At 52.3% G+C, this 19,701-nt stretch overlaps 1 long non-coding RNA gene and 1 pseudogene across 1 annotated transcript; both read left to right on the forward strand.

Annotated features, from left to right (window-relative positions):
• Positions 1-19,701, forward strand: part of LOC129431932 (uncharacterized) — a 496,207-nt pseudogene that overhangs the window by 295,301 nt on the left and 181,205 nt on the right.
• Positions 11,159-15,784, forward strand: LOC141365305 (uncharacterized). The gene is made up of 2 exons (XR_012370543.1): positions 11,159-11,883; positions 15,375-15,784. It is a non-coding gene; the product is annotated as an uncharacterized lncRNA (long non-coding RNA).

The raw sequence follows: 19,701 nt of genomic DNA on the forward strand, positions 1-19,701 counted from the left end.
TCACCATCTGCCAGGTCACCCACTGCTCTGCCTTCTCCGAGTGGTTTGCATCTCACTCTCCGCTGCAGCTTCGGCTGTTGTGCGGCCAGAGGCGCTGTCCAGCGTACCTACGCAGGGTCTGTAGCCGCGGTCCGGCTTGCCCGGTTAAATTCTCCGTGGAAGTTAATTTATTCACCCTGTCTTTGCGCAGTGGATTATTCACCCTGACATCGCTCAGTGGATCTGTCACCCTGTCTTCAAGCAGTGGATTTCTCAGCTGACCTTCGCTCATTGGAACTCTCACCCTGTCTACGCACAGCGGAAAACCTCACCCTGTCAACGCACAGCGGATCTTCTCTCTCTCTGATTTACTTTCTGAATTATTCACCCAAGCTCAGTCTTGTGGACAGTGACTTTATTAAAGCATTTATTTTCTGCAATTGGATCCTGTCTCAGTCTCCCTGTGTAAATCCTGACAGACGAACTCGCCATCTAATGGATCCAGCAGATGCCGAGTCAGTGCGTACTGCCATCGCCCAGCAGGGAGCCTGGTTGGGTCAGCACACGGCACAGATTACATCAGCGTCCCGTGAAGTCGAGGATCTCTCGTCTCGCTTCACTGAGCTTAGCGCTCAGCTCGATCAGGTCCGTCGAGAGGTCAGTCAACCCCGCCAGCCTCTGGAAGCGGAACCCCATGCCACCAGCCCTCCGCCGTATGACGGCGATCCCAACTCCTGCCGGGCATTCCTTTCCCAGTGTTCTTTAGTGTTTGCACTTCAGCCTCGACGATATGCTACAGAACAGACCCGGGTAGCTTTCTGTATTACCCTGCTCACCGGGCGAGCGCGTGAGTGGGGCACTGCGGTCTGGGATGCCCGCGCACCCTGCTGTCAGTCTTTCGATGCCTTTCGGCGTGAGATGGAGAAGCTGTTTGACCGGTCGGTGCAGGGTGATGCCGCAGCCGCCCGTTTGGTGCGTTTGGGTCAGGACAAGCACTCTGTCACGGAGTATTCCATTAGATTCAAGACTCTGGCCACAGCGTGCGGTTGGAATGACTCAGCTCTACGTGCTCAGTTTGTTGACGGCCTCAATGATGATATCCAGGATGAAATCGCTATCCAAGATTTGCCTCGTTCACTCGACGAGATCATCGAGCTCGCACTCAAGGTTGAGGCTCGGATGCTTCTTCGCCATCACCGCCGCACGCTGCGTCATCGGGTTCTCCAGAGTGAGTCTGCCAATTCTACCACGCCCACTTCACTCACTGAGGCTGAACCCATGCAGCTCGGTCGCATGCGTCTCTCTCAGAAGGAGAGAGAGCGACGTCTACTAAATTGTCTCTGCCTTTACTGTGGCAAGCCGGGGCACTTCGCTAAAGGGTGTCCGTTAAAAGATCCAGCCCGCCGGTGAGACCGGGAGTCCTGGTGGGCGTGGCTACTGAAGAAATCTCCCGTGTCTCTAGCTCTCATCTGCCTGTTATTCTGTCCTTTGGGGGCTTGGATCATCCCACCTCGGCTCTTCTTGACTCCGGTGCCGAGGGTAATTTCTTGGACGAGGAGTTGGCTCGCTCGTTGGGCATTCCCGCTGTTCCCCTCAAGATTCCTCTCGTGGTTTGGACTCTCAAAGGGCAGCAGACAGCGCAGGTTACCCACTGTACACCCCCGGTTAGTCTTTTTGTTTCCGGCAACCACCGTGAGGAGATTGTGCTGTACCTTCTAGGCTCATCTCTTTCGCCCATCATTTTGGGTCATGCCTGGTTGGCACAGCACAATCCTCACGTGGATTGGCGTAATAGTGTTATTTTATCTTGGTCATCGTCATGTCATGTGTCTTGTCTTGGTGCTGCTTCTTCTGGTTCTGTTTCTTCTGTCTCTCACGTTTCTGCAGCCGATCTGACCGGGGTCCCGGCGGAGTATGGAGATCTTCATCAGGTGTTCAATAAAGCCCGGGCCACCTCCCTTCCTCCTCACCGGCCGTATGATTGCGCTATCGATCTCCTCCCAGGCACTTCTCCGCCTAAAGGTAGACTTTTTTCTTTGTCCGGTCCTGAGAGAGAGGCTATGGACCGTTATATTAATGATTCCCTTCGTGCCGGTCTCATCCGTCCCTCCACTTCCCCTGCGGGGGCAGGTTTCTTTTTTGTTAAAAAGAAAGACGGCTCCCTACGTCCATGCATTGATTACAGAGGTCTCAATGACATTACCATTAAGAATAGGTATCCCCTGCCTTTAATGTCGTCGGCCTTTGAATTATTGCAGGGAGCGCGCGTCTTCACCAAATTAGATCTGCGCAATGCTTACCATCTGGTGCGCATTAGGGAGGGAGATGAGTGGAAGACAGCTTTTAATACACCTTCCGGACACTTTGAATATTCCGTTTTACCGTTCGGGCTTTGTAACGCTCCGTCTGTCTTCCAGACTCTGGTCAATGACGTGCTGAGAGACATGATCAATAAATTCGTGTTTGTGTACATTGATGATATTCTCATCTTTTCTCCGTCTATGCAGGTACACACTCAGCACGTTCGCAGAGTTCTCCGGCGTCTTCTTGAAAATCAGCTCTTTGTTAAGGCGGAGAAGTGCGAGTTTCATAGGGATTCGGTTTCGTTCCTTGGTTACGTTATTGCCGCGGGCGAGATCCGTCCAGACCCTTCTAAGATTAAGGCGGTAGCCGAGTGGCCAGTCCCCGACACTCGTAAGGAGTTGCAACGGTTTCTGGGTTTTGCCAATTTTTATCGGCGATTCATTAGGAACTTTGGTCAGATTGCTAAACCTCTAACTGCTCTCACTTCCACTAAAGAATGTTTCCGTTGGAATAATGACGCTCAGGAGGCCTTTGATAATTTAAAGTCCCGGTTTATCTCTGCTCCTGTTCTTTCTATTCCAGATCCGGAGGCTCAGTTTATTGTGGAGGTAGATGCTTCTGATGTCGGGGTAGGCACCGTGCTTTCTCAGCGGTCTGCGAAGGACGGAAAGGTGCATCCTTGCGCTTTCTTTTCTCACCGGTTAAGCCCTGCTGAACGAAACTACGACATTGGTAACCGGGAGCTGCTGGCGGTTCGATTGGCTTTGGGTGAGTGGCGTCACTGGTTAGAGGGGACCTCGGAGCCCTTCTTGGTTTGGACGGACCACAAAAATTTGGAATATGTCCGTTCAGCCAAGAGGGTGACATCGCGGCAGGCTCGTTGGGCACTCTTCTTTGACCGTTTTAACTTTACTCTCTCGTACCGGCCAGGTTCAAAGAATACAAAGCCTGATGCCCTCTCTCGCTTGTTCGGTAGTCCTGACGTTGAGAGGGACGAAACCATCCTCCCTGAGGGGCGGGTGGTGGGTGCCCTCTGTTGGGGCATCGAGCAGCGGGTGAGGGAAGCCGGACGAGAGAGTGAAGTGCCAGAGGGGTGCCCGGCGGGTCGGCTTTGGGTTCCGGCAGCGCTTCGCTCCGAGGTCATCCGGTGGGGTCACGAGTCTAAGTTTTTCGGCCATCCGGGAGTTCGGAGAACGTTGGCTACCGTCCGTCAACGTTTTTGGTGGCCCGCTATGGGCTCCGACGTCAGACAGTTCGTTTTAGCCTGTCATGTGTGCGCTCGTAATAAAGCGTCTCATCAGCCTCCCATTGGTCTGCTTAAATCTCTCCCCATACCCACCCGTCCTTGGTCACACATAGCCATTGATTTTGTCACCGGCTTACCAGTTTCTAAGGGTAACACCGTCATCCTCACGGTGGTGGATCGTTTCTCCAAAGCGGTTCATTTTATTCCCCTACCTAAGCTTCCCTCTGCCAAAGCGATGTCTCAGATATTAGTGGAACACGTCTTCCGTCTCCATGGTTTACCCACAGACGTGGTATCCGACAGGGGTCCCCAATTTATCTCTCGTTTTTGGCAAGAATTCTGTAAGCAGATCGGTGCCACTGCCAGCCTGTCTTCAGGTTATCACCCTCAGACCAATGGGCAATGTGAACGGGCTAATCAGGATCTTGGTCGTACGCTCCGCTGTCTGACGTCTCAATGTCCGAACTCTTGGTGCCAACAGCTTCCGTGGGTAGAATATGCACATAATTCCCTGCCTGTATCATCCACTAACATGTCCCCTTTCGAAGCCTCGATGGGTTTTCAGCCTCCTTTGTTTCCCTCGCAGGAATCCGATGCGGCGGTTCCGTCTGCGCTGGCCTTCGTTCAACGCTGCAAACGCATCTGGAATAGGGCCAGAAACGCTTTAATTCAGACTTCCAGACGAACCCAAGTCGCGGCCGACCGGCACCGGCGACCCGCCCCTCGCTATATTTGTGGGCAGAAAGTATGGCTCTCTTCCAAGGATCTGCCTCTCCGAGAGCCTTCTCGTAAACTGGCTCCTCGCTTCCTTGGTCCATACAGTATAGTTAAGGTCATTAGTCCGGTTGCGGTCAAGCTCAGATTGCCTTTAGCATTCGGTCGGATTCACCCGGTTTTTCATGTTTCCAAGATCAAACCTGTTTTTTTTTCCCGTATTAATCCTGTCCCCTCTGCTCCCACCCCTCCCACCCCTCATCTAGTGGATGGTTCTCCTGCTTATTCAGTTAAGCGGTTATTAGATTCACGTCGGCGGGGCAGAGGTTTTCAGTATCTAGTGGACTGGGAGGGCTACGGTCCGGAGGAGAGGTGTTGGGTACCGGCCCGGGACATTTTGGACCCTGAGTTGATTAACGATCTCCGTCGGCGACAAGGTGAGCCCCTTCTGGGACCGCCCGGTGGCGGTTTTGGGAGGGGGGATTCTGTTAGGACGTCAGTTTGATTGGTTGCTTTGTTTCTGTGTTTTCATTGTCTGTGTTTTTGTTTTACAGCTCTGCTCATGCGCGTCTGTCATTTGGGTTCTTCATCAGCGTGATTTCCTACACCTGCGTCACCACACCTGTTAATTATTTACCCCTCGTTTGGTTGCTATATCAGTGCCCTTAGCCCTTTGTTCTCTGCGAGTTCGTCATTGTATGTGCCTTGCCATATCTCCTGTCCTGTCTTGTCTAGTCTAGTCGATCTAGTTCCCAGTATTATATAACTCTAGTTATCTGTTATTTTTTATTTTATTTTACTTCAAAGTCAAGTTAATACTCATAGTTCCAGTTTATTTCTTTAGTTATTTTCCGTATTTTACCTGAGTTCTCTGCTGTCACCATCTGCCAGGTCACCCACTGCTCTGCCTTCTCCGAGTGGTTTGCATCTCACTCTCCGCTGCAGCTTCGGCTGTTGTGCGGCCAGAGGCGCTGTCCAGCGTACCTACGCAGGGTCTGTAGCCGCGGTCCGGCTTGCCCGGTTAAATTCTCCGTGGAAGTTAATTTATTCACCCTGTCTTCGCGCAGTGGATTATTCACCCTGACATCGCTCAGTGGATCTGTCACCCTGTCTTCAAGCAGTGGATTTCTCAGCTGACCTTCGCTCATTGGAACTCTCACCCTGTCTACGCACAGCGGAAAACCTCACCCTGTCAACGCACAGCGGATCTTCTCTCTCTCTGATTTACTTTCTGAATTATTCACCCAAGCTCAGTCTTGTGGACAGTGACTTTATTAAAGCATTTATTTTCTGCAATTGGATCCTGTCTCAGTCTCCCTGTGTAAATCCTGACAGACGAACTCGCCATCAAATGGATCCAGCAGATGCCGAGTCAGTGCGTACTGCCATCGCCCAGCAGGGAGCCTGGTTGGGTCAGCACACGGCACAGATTACATCAGCGTCCCGTGAAGTCGAGGATCTCTCGTCTCGCTTCACTGAGCTTAGCGCTCAGCTCGATCATGTCCGTAGAGAGGTCAGTCAACCACGCCAGCCTTTTGAGGCGGAACCCCACGCCACCAGCCCTCCGCCGTATGACGGCGATCCCAACTCCTGCCGGGCATTCCTTTCCCAGTGTTCTTTAGTGTTTGCACTTCAGCCTCGACGATATGCTACAGAACAGACCCGGGTAGCTTTCTGTATTACCCTGCTCACCGGGCGAGCGCGTGAGTGGGGCACTGCGGTCTGGGATGCCCGCGCACCCTGCTGTCAGTCTTTTGATGCCTTTCGGCGTGAGATGGAGAAATTGTTTGACCGGTCGGTTCAGGGTGATGCCGCAGCCGCCCGTTTGGTGCGTTTGGTTCAGGATAAGCACTCAGTCACGGAGTATTCCATTAGATTCAAGACTCTGGCCACAGCGTGCGGTTGGAATGACTCAGCTCTACGTGCTCAGTTTGTTGACGGCCTCAATGATGATATCCAGGATGAAATCGCTATCCACGATTTGCCTCGTTCACTCGACGAGATCATCGAGCTCGCACTCAAGGTTGAGGCTCGGATGCTTCTTCGCCATCACCGCCGCACGCTGCGTCATCGGGTTCTCCAGAGTGAGTCTGCCAATTCTACCACGCCCACTTCACTCACTGAGGCTGAACCCATGCAGCTCGGTCGCATGCGTCTCTCTCAGAAGGAGAGAGAGCGACGTCTACTAAATTGTCTCTGCCTTTACTGTGGCAAGCCGGGGCACTTCGCTAAAGGGTGTCCGTTAAAAGATCCAGCCCGCCGGTGAGACCAGGAGTCCTGGTGGGCGTGGCTACTGAAGAAATCTCCCGTGTCTCTAGCTCTCATCTGCCTGTTATTCTGTCCTTTGGGGGCTTGGATCATCCCACCTCGGCTCTTCTTGACTCCGGTGCCGAGGGTAATTTCTTGGACGAGGAGTTGGCTCGCTCGTTGGGCATTCCCGCTGTTCCCCTCAAGATTCCTCTCGTGGTTTGGACTCTCAAAGGGCAGCAGACAGCGCAGGTTACCCACTGTACACCCCCGGTTAGTCTTTTTGTTTCCGGCAACCACCGTGAGGAGATTGTGCTGTACCTTCTAGGCTCATCTCTTTCGCCCATCATTTTGGGTCATGCCTGGTTGGCACAGCACAATCCTCACGTGGATTGGCGTAATAGTGTTATTTTATCTTGGTCATCGTCATGTCATGTGTCTTGTCTTGGTGCTGCTTCTTCTGGTTCTGTTTCTTCTGTCTCTCAGGTTTCTGCAGCCGATCTGACCGGGGTCCCGGCGGAGTATGGAGATCTTCATCAGGTGTTCAATAAAGCCCGGGCCACCTCCCTTCCTCCTCACCGGCCGTATGATTGCGCTATCGACCTCCTCCCAGGCACTTCTCCGCCTAAAGGTAGACTTTTTTCTTTGTCCGGTCCTGAGAGAGAGGCTATGGACCGTTATATTAATGATTCCCTTCGTGCCGGTCTCATCCGTCCCTCCACTTCCCCTGCGGGGGCAGGTTTCTTTTTTGTTAAAAAGAAAGACGGCTCCCTACGTCCATGCATTGATTACAGAGGTCTCAATGACATTACCATTAAGAATAGGTATCCCCTGCCTTTAATGTCGTCGGCCTTTGAATTATTGCAGGGAGCGCGCGTCTTCACCAAATTAGATCTGCGCAATGCTTACCATCTGGTGCGCATTAGGGAGGGAGATGAGTGGAAGACAGCTTTTAATACACCTTCCGGACACTTTGAATATTCTGTTTTACCGTTCGGGCTTTGTAACGCTCCGTCTGTCTTCCAGACTCTGGTCAATGACGTGCTGAGGGACATGATCAATAAATTTGTGTTTGTGTACATTGATGATATTCTCATCTTTTCTCCGTCTATGCAGGTACACACTCAGCACGTTCGGAGAGTTCTCCGGCGTCTTCCTGAAAATCAGCTCTTTGTTAAGGCGGAGAAGTGCGAGTTTCATAGGGATTCGGTTTCGTTCCTTGGTTACGTTATTGCCGCGGGCGAGATCCGTCCAGACCCTTCTAAGATTAAGGCGGTAGCCGAGTGGCCAGTCCCCGACACTCGTAAGGAGTTGCAACGGTTTCTGGGTTTTGCCAATTTTTATCGGCGATTCATTAGGAACTTTGGTCAGATTGCTAAACCTCTAACTGCTCTCACTTCCACTAAAGAATGTTTCCGTTGGAATAATGACGCTCAGGAGGCCTTTGATAATTTAAAGTCCCGGTTTATCTCTGCTCCTGTTCTTTCTATTCCAGATCCGGAGGCTCAGTTTATTGTGGAGGTAGATGCTTCTGATGTCGGGGTAGGCGCCGTGCTTTCTCAGCGGTCTGCGAAGGACGGAAAGGTGCATCCTTGCGCTTTCTTTTCTCACCGGTTAAGCCCTGCTGAACGAAACTACGACATTGGTAACCGGGAGCTGCTGGCGGTTCGATTGGCTTTGGGTGAGTGGCGTCACTGGTTAGAGGGGACCTCGGAGCCCTTCTTGGTTTGGACGGACCACAAAAATTTGGAATATGTCCGTTCAGCCAAGAGGGTGACATCGCGGCAGGCTCGTTGGGCACTCTTCTTTGACCGTTTTAACTTTACTCTCTCGTACCGGCCAGGTTCAAAGAATACAAAGCCTGATGCCCTCTCTCGCTTGTTCGGTAGTCCTGACGTTGAGAGGGACGAAACCATCCTCCCTGAGGGGCGGGTGGTGGGTGCCCTCTGTTGGGGCATCGAGCAGCGGGTGAGGGAAGCCGGACGAGAGAGTGAAGTGCCAGAGGGGTGCCCGGCGGGTCGGCTTTGGGTTCCGGCAGCGCTTCGCTCCGAGGTCATCCGGTGGGGTCACGAGTCTAAGTTTTTCGGCCATCCGGGAGTTCGGAGAACGTTGGCTACCGTCCGTCAACGTTTTTGGTGGCCCGCTATGGGCTCCGACGTCAGACAGTTCGTTTTAGCCTGTCATGTGTGCGCTCGTAATAAAGCGTCTCATCAGCCTCCCATTGGTCTGCTTAAATCTCTCCCCATACCCACCCGTCCTTGGTCACACATAGCCATTGATTTTGTCACCGGCTTACCAGTTTCTAAGGGTAACACCGTCATCCTCACGGTGGTGGATCGTTTCTCCAAAGCGGTTCATTTTATTCCCCTACCTAAGCTTCCCTCTGCCAAAGCGATGTCTCAGATATTAGTGGAACACGTCTTCCGTCTCCATGGTTTACCCACAGACGTGGTATCCGACAGGGGTCCCCAATTTATCTCTCGTTTTTGGCAAGAATTCTGTAAGCAGATCGGTGCCACTGCCAGCCTGTCTTCAGGTTATCACCCTCAGACCAATGGGCAATGTGAACGGGCTAATCAGGATCTTGGTCGTACGCTCCGCTGTCTGACGTCTCAATGTCCGAACTCTTGGTGCCAACAGCTTCCGTGGGTAGAATATGCACATAATTCCCTGCCTGTATCATCCACTAACATGTCCCCTTTCGAAGCCTCGATGGGTTTTCAGCCTCCTTTGTTTCCTTCGCAGGAATCCGATGCGGCGGTTCCGTCTGCGCTGGCCTTCGTTCAACGCTGCAAACGCATCTGGAATAGGGCCAGAAACGCTTTAATTCAGACTTCCAGACGAACCCAAGTCGCGGCCGACCGGCACCGGCGACCCGCCCCTCGCTATATTTGTGGGCAGAAAGTATGGCTCTCTTCCAAGGATCTGCCTCTCCGAGAGCCTTCACGTAAACTGGCTCCTCGCTTCCTTGGTCCATACAGTATAGTTAAGGTCATTAGTCCGGTTGCGGTCAAGCTCAGATTGCCTTTAGCATTCGGTCGGATTCACCCGGTTTTTCATGTTTCCAAGATCAAACCTGTTTTTTTTTCCCGTATTAATCCTGTCCCCTCTGCTCCCACCCCTCCCACCCCTCATCTAGTGGACGGTTCTCCTGCTTATTCAGTTAAGCGGTTATTAGATTCACGTCGGCGGGGCAGAGGTTTTCAGTATCTAGTGGACTGGGAGGGCTACGGTCCGGAGGAGAGGTGTTGGGTACCGGCCCGGGACATTTTGGACCCTGAGTTGATTAACGATCTCCGTCGGCGACAAGGTGAGCCCCTTCTGGGACCGCCCGGTGGCGGTTTTGGGAGGGGGGATTCTGTTAGGACGTCAGTTTGATTGGTTGCTTTGTTTCTGTGTTTTCATTGTCTGTGTTTTTGTTTTACAGCTCTGCTCATGCGCGTCTGTCATTTGGGTTCTTCATCAGCGTGATTTCCTACACCTGCGTCACCACACCTGTTAATTATTTACCCCTCGTTTGGTTGCTATATCAGTGCCCTTAGCCCTTTGTTCTCTGCGAGTTCGTCATTGTATGTGCCTTGCCATATCTCCTGTCCTGTCTTGTCTAGTCTAGTCGATCTAGTTCCCAGTATTATATAACTCTAGTTATCTGTTATTTTTTATTTTATTTTACTTCAAAGTCAAGTTAATACTCATAGTTCCAGTTTATTTCTTTAGTTATTTTCCGTATTTTACCTGAGTTCTCTGCTGTCACCATCTGCCAGGTCACCCACTGCTCTGCCTTCTCCGAGTGGTTTGCATCTCACTCTCCGCTGCAGCTTCGGCTGTTGTGCGGCCAGAGGCGCTGTCCAGCGTACCTACGCAGGGTCTGTAGCCGCGGTCCGGCTTGCCCGGTTAAATTCTCCGTGGAAGTTAATTTATTCACCCTGTCTTCGCGCAGTGGATTACTCACCCTGACATCGCTCAATGGATCTGTCACCCTGTCTCCAAGCAGTGGATTTCTCAGCTGGCCTTCGCTCATTGGAACTCTCACCCTGTCTACGCACAGCGGAAAATCTCACCCTGTCAACGCACAGCGGATCTTCTCTCTCTCTGATTTACTTTCTGAATTATTCACCCAAGCTCAGTCTTGTGGACAGTGACTTTATTAAAGCATTTATTTTCTGCAATTGGATCCTGTCTCAGTCTCCCTGTGTAAATCCTGACAGACGAACTCGCCATCAAATGGATCCAGCAGATGCCGAGTCAGTGCGTACTGCCATCGCCCAGCAGGGAGCCTGGTTGGGTCAGCACACGGCACAGATTACATCAGCGTCCCGTGAAGTCGAGGATCTCTCGTCTCGCTTCACTGAGCTTAGCGCTCAGCTCGATCAGGTCCGTCGAGAGGTCAGTCAACCCCGCCAGCCTCTGGAGGCGGAACCCCATGCCACCAGCCCTCCGCCGTATGACGGCGACCCCAACTCCTGCCGGGCATTCCTTTCCCAGTGCTCTTTAGTGTTTGCACTTCAGCCTCGACGATATGCTACAGAACAGACCCGGGTAGCTGTCTGTATTACCCTGCTCACCGGGCGAGCGCGTGAGTGGGGCACTGCGGTCTGGGATGCCCGCGCACCCTGCTGTCAGTCCTTTGATGCCTTTCGGCGTGAGATGGAGAAATTGTTTGACCGGTCGGTTCAGGGTGATGCCGCAGCCGCCCGTTTGGTGCGTTTGGGTCAGGACAAGCACTCAGTCACGGAGTATTCCATTAGATTCAAGACTCTGGCCACAGCGTGCGGTTGGAATGACTCAGCTCTACGTGCTCAGTTTGTTGACGGCCTCAATGATGATATCCAGGATGAAATCGCTATCCACGATTTGCCTCGTTCACTCGACGAGATCATCGAGCTCGCACTCAAGGTTGAGGCTCGGATGCTTCTTCGCCATCACCGCCGCACGCTGCGTCATCGGGTTCTCCAGAGTGAGTCTGCCAATTCTACCACGCCCACTTCACTCACTGAGGCTGAACCCATGCAGCTCGGTCGCATGCGTCTCTCTCAGAAGGAGAGAGAGCGACGTCTACTAAATTGTCTCTGCCTTTACTGTGGCAAGCCGGGGCACTTCGCTAAAGGGTGTCCGTTAAAAGATCCAGCCCGCCGGTGAGACCGGGAGTCCTGGTGGGCGTGGCTACTGAAGAAATCTCCCGTGTCTCTAGCTCTCATCTGCCTGTTATTCTGTCCTTTGGGGGCTTGGATCATCCCACCTCGGCTCTTCTTGACTCCGGTGCCGAGGGTAATTTCTTGGACGAGGAGTTGGCTCGCTCGTTGGGCATTCCCGCTGTTCCCCTCAAGATTCCTCTCGTGGTTTGGACTCTCAAAGGGCAGCAGACAGCGCAGGTTACCCACTGTACACCCCCGGTTAGTCTTTTTGTTTCCGGCAACCACCGTGAGGAGATTGTGCTGTACCTTCTAGGCTCATCTCTTTCGCCCATCATTTTGGGTCATGCCTGGTTGGCACAGCACAATCCTCACGTGGATTGGCGTAATAAAGTTATTTTATCTTGGTCATCGTCATGTCATGTGTCTTGTCTTGGTGCTGCTTCTTCTGGTTCTGTTTCTTCTGTCTCTCAGGTTTCTGCAGCCGATCTGACCGGGGTCCCGGCGGAGTATGGAGATCTTCATCAGGTGTTCAATAAAGCCCGGGCCACCTCCCTTCCTCCTCACCAGCCGTATGATTGCGCTATCGATCTCCTCCCAGGCACTTCTCCGCCTAAAGGTAGACTTTTTTCTTTGTCCGGTCCTGAGAGAGAGGCTATGGACCGTTATATTAATGATTCCCTTCGTGCCGGTCTCATCCGTCCCTCCACTTCCCCTGCGGGGGCAGGTTTCTTTTTTGTTAAAAAGAAAGACGGCTCCCTACGTCCATGCATTGATTACAGAGGTCTCAATGACATTACCATTAAGAATAGGTATCCCCTGCCTTTAATGTCGTCGGCCTTTGAATTATTGCAGGGAGCGCGCGTCTTCACCAAATTAGATCTGCGCAATGCTTACCATCTGGTGCGCATTAGGGAGGGAGATGAGTGGAAGACAGCTTTTAATACACCTTCCGGACACTTTGAATATTCCGTTTTACCGTTCGGGCTTTGTAACGCTCCGTCTGTCTTCCAGACTCTGGTCAATGACGTGCTGAGAGACATGATCAATAAATTCGTGTTTGTGTACATTGATGATATTCTCATCTTCTCTCCGTCTATGCAGGTACACACTCAGCACGTTCGCAGAGTTCTCCGGCGTCTTCTTGAAAATCAGCTCTTTGTTAAGGCGGAGAAGTGCGAGTTTCATAGGGATTCGGTTTCGTTCCTTGGTTACGTTATTGCCGCGGGCGAGATCCGTCCAGACCCTTCTAAGATTAAGGCGGTAGCCGAGTGGCCAGTCCCCGACACTCGTAAGGAGTTGCAACGGTTTCTGGGTTTTGCCAATTTTTATCGGCGATTCATTAGGAACTTTGGTCAGATTGCTAAACCTCTAACTGCTCTCACTTCCACTAAAGAATGTTTCCGTTGGAATAATGACGCTCAGGAGGCCTTTGATAATTTAAAGTCCCGGTTTATCTCTGCTCCTGTTCTTTCTATTCCAGATCCGGAGGCTCAGTTTATTGTGGAGGTAGATGCTTCTGATGTCGGGGTAGGCGCCGTGCTTTCTCAGCGGTCTGCGAAGGACGGAAAGGTGCATCCTTGCGCTTTCTTTTCTCACCGGTTAAGCCCTGCTGAACGAAACTACGACATTGGTAACCGGGAGCTGCTGGCGGTTCGATTGGCTTTGGGTGAGTGGCGTCACTGGTTAGAGGGGACCTCGGAGCCCTTCTTGGTTTGGACGGACCACAAAAATTTGGAATATGTCCGTTCAGCCAAGAGGGTGACATCGCGGCAGGCTCGTTGGGCACTCTTCTTTGACCGTTTTAACTTTACTCTCTCGTACCGGCCAGGTTCAAAGAATACAAAGCCTGATGCCCTCTCTCGCTTGTTCGGTAGTCCTGACGTTGAGAGGGACGAAACCATCCTCCCTGAGGGGCGGGTGGTGGGTGCCCTCTGTTGGGGCATCGAGCAGCGGGTGAGGGAAGCCGGACGAGAGAGTGAAGTGCCAGAGGGGTGCCCGGCGGGTCGGCTTTGGGTTCCGGCAGCGCTTCGCTCCGAGGTTATCCGGTGGGGTCACGAGTCTAAGTTTTTCGGCCATCCGGGAGTTCGGAGAACGTTGGCTACCGTCCGTCAACGTTTTTGGTGGCCCGCTATGGGCTCCGACGTCAGACAGTTCGTTTTAGCCTGTCATGTGTGCGCTCGTAATAAAGCGTCTCATCAGCCTCCCATTGGTCTGCTTAAATCTCTCCCCATACCCACCCGTCCTTGGTCACACATAGCCATTGATTTTGTCACCGGCTTACCAGTTTCTAAGGGTAACACCGTCATCCTCACGGTGGTGGATCGTTTCTCCAAAGCGGTTCATTTTATTCCCCTACCTAAGCTTCCCTCTGCCAAAGCGATGTCTCAGATATTAGTGGAACACGTCTTCCGTCTCCATGGTTTACCCACAGACGTGGTATCCGACAGGGGTCCCCAATTTATCTCTCGTTTTTGGCAAGAATTCTGTAAGCAGATCGGTGCCACTGCCAGCCTGTCTTCAGGTTATCACCCTCAGACCAATGGGCAATGTGAACGGGCTAATCAGGATCTTGGTCGTACGCTCCGCTGTCTGACGTCTCAATGTCCGAACTCTTGGTGCCAACAGCTTCCGTGGGTAGAATATGCACATAATTCCCTGCCTGTATCATCCACTAACATGTCCCCTTTCGAAGCCTCGATGGGTTTTCAGCCTCCTTTGTTTCCCTCGCAGGAATCCGATGCGGCGGTTCCGTCTGCGCTGGCCTTCGTTCAACGCTGCAAACGCATCTGGAATAGGGCCAGAAACGCTTTAATTCAGACTTCCAGACGAACCCAAGTCGCGGCCGACCGGCACCGGCGACCCGCCCCTCGCTATATTTGTGGGCAGAAAGTATGGCTCTCTTCCAAGGATCTGCCTCTCCGAGAGCCTTCACGTAAACTGGCTCCTCGCTTCCTTGGTCCATACAGTATAGTTAAGGTCATTAGTCCGGTTGCGGTCAAGCTCAGATTGCCTTTAGCATTCGGTCGGATTCACCCGGTTTTTCATGTTTCCAAGATCAAACCTGTTTTTTTTTCCCGTATTAATCCTGTCCCCTCTGCTCCCACCCCTCCCACCCCTCATCTAGTGGACGGTTCTCCTGCTTATTCAGTTAAGCGGTTATTAGATTCACGTCGGCGGGGCAGAGGTTTTCAGTATCTAGTGGACTGGGAGGGCTACGGTCCGGAGGAGAGGTGTTGGGTACCGGCCCGGGACATTTTGGACCCTGAGTTGATTAACGATCTCCGTCGGCGACAAGGTGAGCCCCTTCTGGGACCGCCCGGTGGCGGTTTTGGGAGGGGGGATTCTGTTAGGACGTCAGTTTGATTGGTTGCTTTGTTTCTGTGTTTTCATTGTCTGTGTTTTTGTTTTACAGCTCTGCTCATGCGCGTCTGTCATTTGGGTTCTTCATCAGCGTGATTTCCTACACCTGCGTCACCACACCTGTTAATTATTTACCCCTCGTTTGGTTGCTATATCAGTGCCCTTAGCCCTTTGTTCTCTGCGAGTTCGTCATTGTATGTGCCTTGCCATATCTCCTGTCCTGTCTTGTCTAGTCTAGTCGATCTAGTTCCCAGTATTATATAACTCTAGTTATCTGTTATTTTTTATTTTATTTTACTTCAAAGTCAAGTTAATACTCATAGTTCCAGTTTATTTCTTTAGTTATTTTCCGTATTTTACCTGAGTTCTCTGCTGTCACCATCTGCCAGGTCACCCACTGCTCTGCCTTCTCCGAGTGGTTTGCATCTCACTCTCCGCTGCAGCTTCGGCTGTTGTGCGGCCAGAGGCGCTGTCCAGCGTACCTACGCAGGGTCTGTAGCCGCGGTCCGGCTTGCCCGGTTAAATTCTCCGTGGAAGTTAATTTATTCACCCTGTCTTCGCGCAGTGGATTATTCACCCTGACATCGCTCAGTGGATCTGTCACCCTGTCTTCAAGCAGTGGATTTCTCAGCTGACCTTCGCTCATTGGAACTCTCACCCTGTCTACGCACAGCGGAAAACCTCACCCTGTCAACGCACAGCGGATCTTCTCTCTCTCTGATTTACTTTCTGAATTATTCACCCAAGCTCAGTCTTGTGGACAGTGACTTTATTAAAGCATTTATTTTCTGCAATTGGATCCTGTCTCAGTCTCCCTGTGTAAATCCTGACAGACGAACTCGCCATCAAATGGATCCAGCAGATGCCGAGTCAGTGCATACTGCCATCGCCCAGCAGGGAGCCTGGTTGGGTCAGCACACGGCACAGATTACATCAGCGTCCCGTGAAGTCGAGGATCTCTCGTCTCGCTTCACTGAGCTAAGCGCTCAGTTCGATCAGGTCCGTCGAGAGGTCAGTCAACCCCGCCAGCCTCTGGAGGCGGAACCCCATGCCGCCAGCCCTCCGCCGTATGACGGCGATCCCAACTCCTGCCGGGCATTCCTTTCCCAGTGCTCTTTAGTGTTTGCACTTCAGCCTCGACGATATGCTACAGAACAGACCCGGGTAGCTTTCTGTATTACCCTGCTCACCCTGCGAGCGCGTGAGTGGGGCACTGCGGTCTGGGATGCCCGCGCACCCTGCTGTCAGTCCTTTGATGCCTTTCGGCGTGAGATGGAGAAATTGTTTGACCGGTCGGTTCAGGGTGATGCCGCAGCCGCCCGTTTGGTGCGTTTGGTTCAGGATAAGCACTCAGTCACGGATTATTCCATCAAATTCAAGACTCTGGCCACAGCGTGCGGTTGGAATGACTCAGCTCTACGTGCTCAGTTTGTTGACGGCCTCAATGATGATATCCAGGATGAAATCGCTATCCACGATTTGCCTCGTTCACTCGACGAGATCATCGAGCTCGCACTCAAGGTTGAGGCTCGGAGGCTTCTTCGCCATCACCGCCGCACGCTGCGTCATCGGGTTCTCCAGAGTGAGTCTGCCAATTCTACCACGCCCACTTCACTCACTGAGGCTGAACCCATGCAGCTCGGTCGCATGCGTCTCTCTCAGAAGGAGAGAGAGCGACGTCTACTAAATTGTCTCTGCCTTTACTGTGGCAAGCCGGGGCACTTCGCTAAAGGGTGTCCGTTAAAAGATCCAGCCCGCCGGTGAGACCGGGAGTCCTGGTGGGCGTGGCTACTGAAGAAATCTCCCGTGTCTCTAGCTCTCATCTGCCTGTTATTCTGTCCTTTGGGGGCTTGGATCATCCCACCTCGGCTCTTCTTGACTCCGGTGCCGAGGGTAATTTCTTGGACGAGGAGTTGGCTCGCTCGTTGGGCATTCCCGCTGTTCCCCTCAAGATTCCTCTCGTGGTTTGGACTCTCAAAGGGCAGCAGACAGCGCAGGTTACCCACTGTACACCCCCGGTTAGTCTTTTTGTTTCCGGCAACCACCGTGAGGAGATTGTGCTGTACCTTCTAGGCTCATCTCTTTCGCCCATCATTTTGGGTCATGCCTGGTTGGCACAGCACAATCCTCACGTGGATTGGCGTAATAGTGTTATTTTATCTTGGTCATCGTCATGTCATGTGTCTTGTCTTGGTGCTGCTTCTTCTGGTTCTGTTTCTTCTGTCTCTCAGGTTTCTGCAGCCGATCTGACCGGGGTCCCGGCGGAGTATGGAGATCTTCATCAGGTGTTCAATAAAGCCCGGGCCACCTCCCTTCCTCCTCACCAGCCGTATGATTGCGCTATCGATCTCCTCCCAGGCACTTCTCCGCCTAAAGGTAGACTTTTTTCTTTGTCCGGTCCTGAGAGAGAGGCTATGGACCGTTATATTAATGATTCCCTTCGTGCCGGTCTCATCCGTCCCTCCACTTCCCCTGCGGGGGCAGGTTTCTTTTTTGTTAAAAAGAAAGACGGCTCCCTACGTCCATGCATTGATTACAGAGGTCTCAATGACATTACCATTAAGAATAGGTATCCCCTGCCTTTAATGTCGTCGGCCTTTGAATTATTGCAGGGAGCGCGCGTCTTCACCAAATTAGATCTGCGCAATGCTTACCATCTGGTGCGCATTATGGAGGGAGATGAGTGGAAGACAGCTTTTAATACACCTTCCGGACACTTTGAATATTCCGTTTTACCGTTCGGGCTTTGTAACGCTCCGTCTGTCTTCCAGACTCTGGTCAATGACGTGCTGAGAGACATGATCAATAAATTCGTGTTTGTGTACATTGATGATATTCTCATCTTCTCTCCGTCTATGCAGGTACACACTCAGCACGTTCGCAGAGTTCTCCGGCGTCTTCTTGAAAATCAGCTCTTTGTTAAGGCGGAGAAGTGCGAGTTTCATAGGGATTCGGTTTCGTTCCTTGGTTACGTTATTGCCGCGGGCGAGATCCGTCCAGACCCTTCTAAGATTAAGGCGGTAGCCGAGTGGCCAGTCCCCGACACTCGTAAGGAGTTGCAACGGTTTCTGGGTTTTGCCAATTTTTATCGGCGATTCATTAGGAACTTTGGTCAGATTGCTAAACCTCTAACTGCTCTCACTTCCACTAAAGAATGTTTCCGTTGGAATAATGACGCTCAGGAGGCCTTTGATAATTTAAAGTCCCGGTTTATCTCTGCTCCTGTTCTTTCTATTCCAGATCCGGAGGCTCAGTTTATTGTGGAGGTAGATGCTTCTGATGTCGGGGTAGGCGCCGTGCTTTCTCAGCGGTCTGCGAAGGACGGAAAGGTGCATCCTTGCGCTTTCTTTTCTCACCGGTTAAGCCCTGCTGAACGAAACTACGACATTGGTAACCGGGAGCTGCTGGCGGTTCGATTGGCTTTGGGTGAGTGGCGTCACTGGTTAGAGGGGACCTCGGAGCCCTTCTTGGTTTGGACGGACCACAAAAATTTGGAATATGTCCGTTCAGCCAAGAGGGTGACATCGCGGCAGGCTCGTTGGGCACTCTTCTTTGACCGTTTTAACTTTACTCTCTCGTACCGGCCAGGTTCAAAGAATACAAAGCCTGATGCCCTCTCTCGCTTGTTCGGTAGTCCTGACGTTGAGAGGGACGAAACCATCCTCCCTGAGGGGCGGGTGGTGGGTGCCCTCTGTTGGGGCATCGAGCAGCGGGTGAGGGAAGCCGGACGAGAGAGTGAAGTGCCAGAGGGGTGCCCGGCGGGTCGGCTTTGGGTTCCGGCAGCGCTTCGCTCCGAGGTCATCCGGTGGGGTCACGAGTCTAAGTTTTTCGGCCATCCGGGAGTTCGGAGAACGTTGGCTACCGTCCGTCAACGTTTTTGGTGGCCCGCTATGGGCTCCGACGTCAGACAGTTCGTTTTAGCCTGTCATGTGTGCGCTCGTAATAAAGCGTCTCATCAGCCTCCCATTGGTCTGCTTAAATCTCTCCCCATACCCACCCGTCCTTGGTCACACATAGCCATTGATTTTGTCACCGGCTTACCAGTTTCTAAGGGTAACACCGTCATCCTCACGGTGGTGGATCGTTTCTCCAAAGCGGTTCATTTTATTCCCCTACCTAAGCTTCCCTCTGCCAAAGCGATGTCTCAGATATTAGTGGAACACGTCTTCCGTCTCCATGGTTTACCCACAGACGTGGTATCCGACAGGGGTCCCCAATTTATCTCTCGTTTTTGGCAAGAATTCTGTAAGCAGATCGGTGCCACTGCCAGCCTGTCTTCAGGTTATCACCCTCAGACCAATGGGCAATGTGAACGGGCTAATCAGGATCTTGGTCGTACGCTCCGCTGTCTGACGTCTCAATGTCCGAACTCTTGGTGCCAACAGCTTCCGTGGGTAGAATATGCACATAATTCCCTGCCTGTATCATCCACTAACATGTCCCCTTTCGAAGCCTCGATGGGTTTTCAGCCTCCTTTGTTTCCCTCGCAGGAATCCGATGCGGCGGTTCCGTCTGCGCTGGCCTTCGTTCAACGCTGCAAACGCATCTGGAATAGGGCCAGAAACGCTTTAATTCAGACTTCCAGACGAACCCAAGTCGCGGCCGACCGGCACCGGCGACCCGCCCCTCGCTATATTTGTGGGCAGAAAGTATGGCTCTCTTCCAAGGATCTGCCTCTCCGAGAGCCTTCACGTAAACTGGCTCCTCGCTTCCTTG

This window comes from Misgurnus anguillicaudatus, chromosome 1, assembly GCF_027580225.2.
Source record: "Misgurnus anguillicaudatus chromosome 1, ASM2758022v2, whole genome shotgun sequence".
In the NCBI taxonomy this organism is placed as follows: domain Eukaryota; kingdom Metazoa; phylum Chordata; class Actinopteri; order Cypriniformes; family Cobitidae; genus Misgurnus; species Misgurnus anguillicaudatus.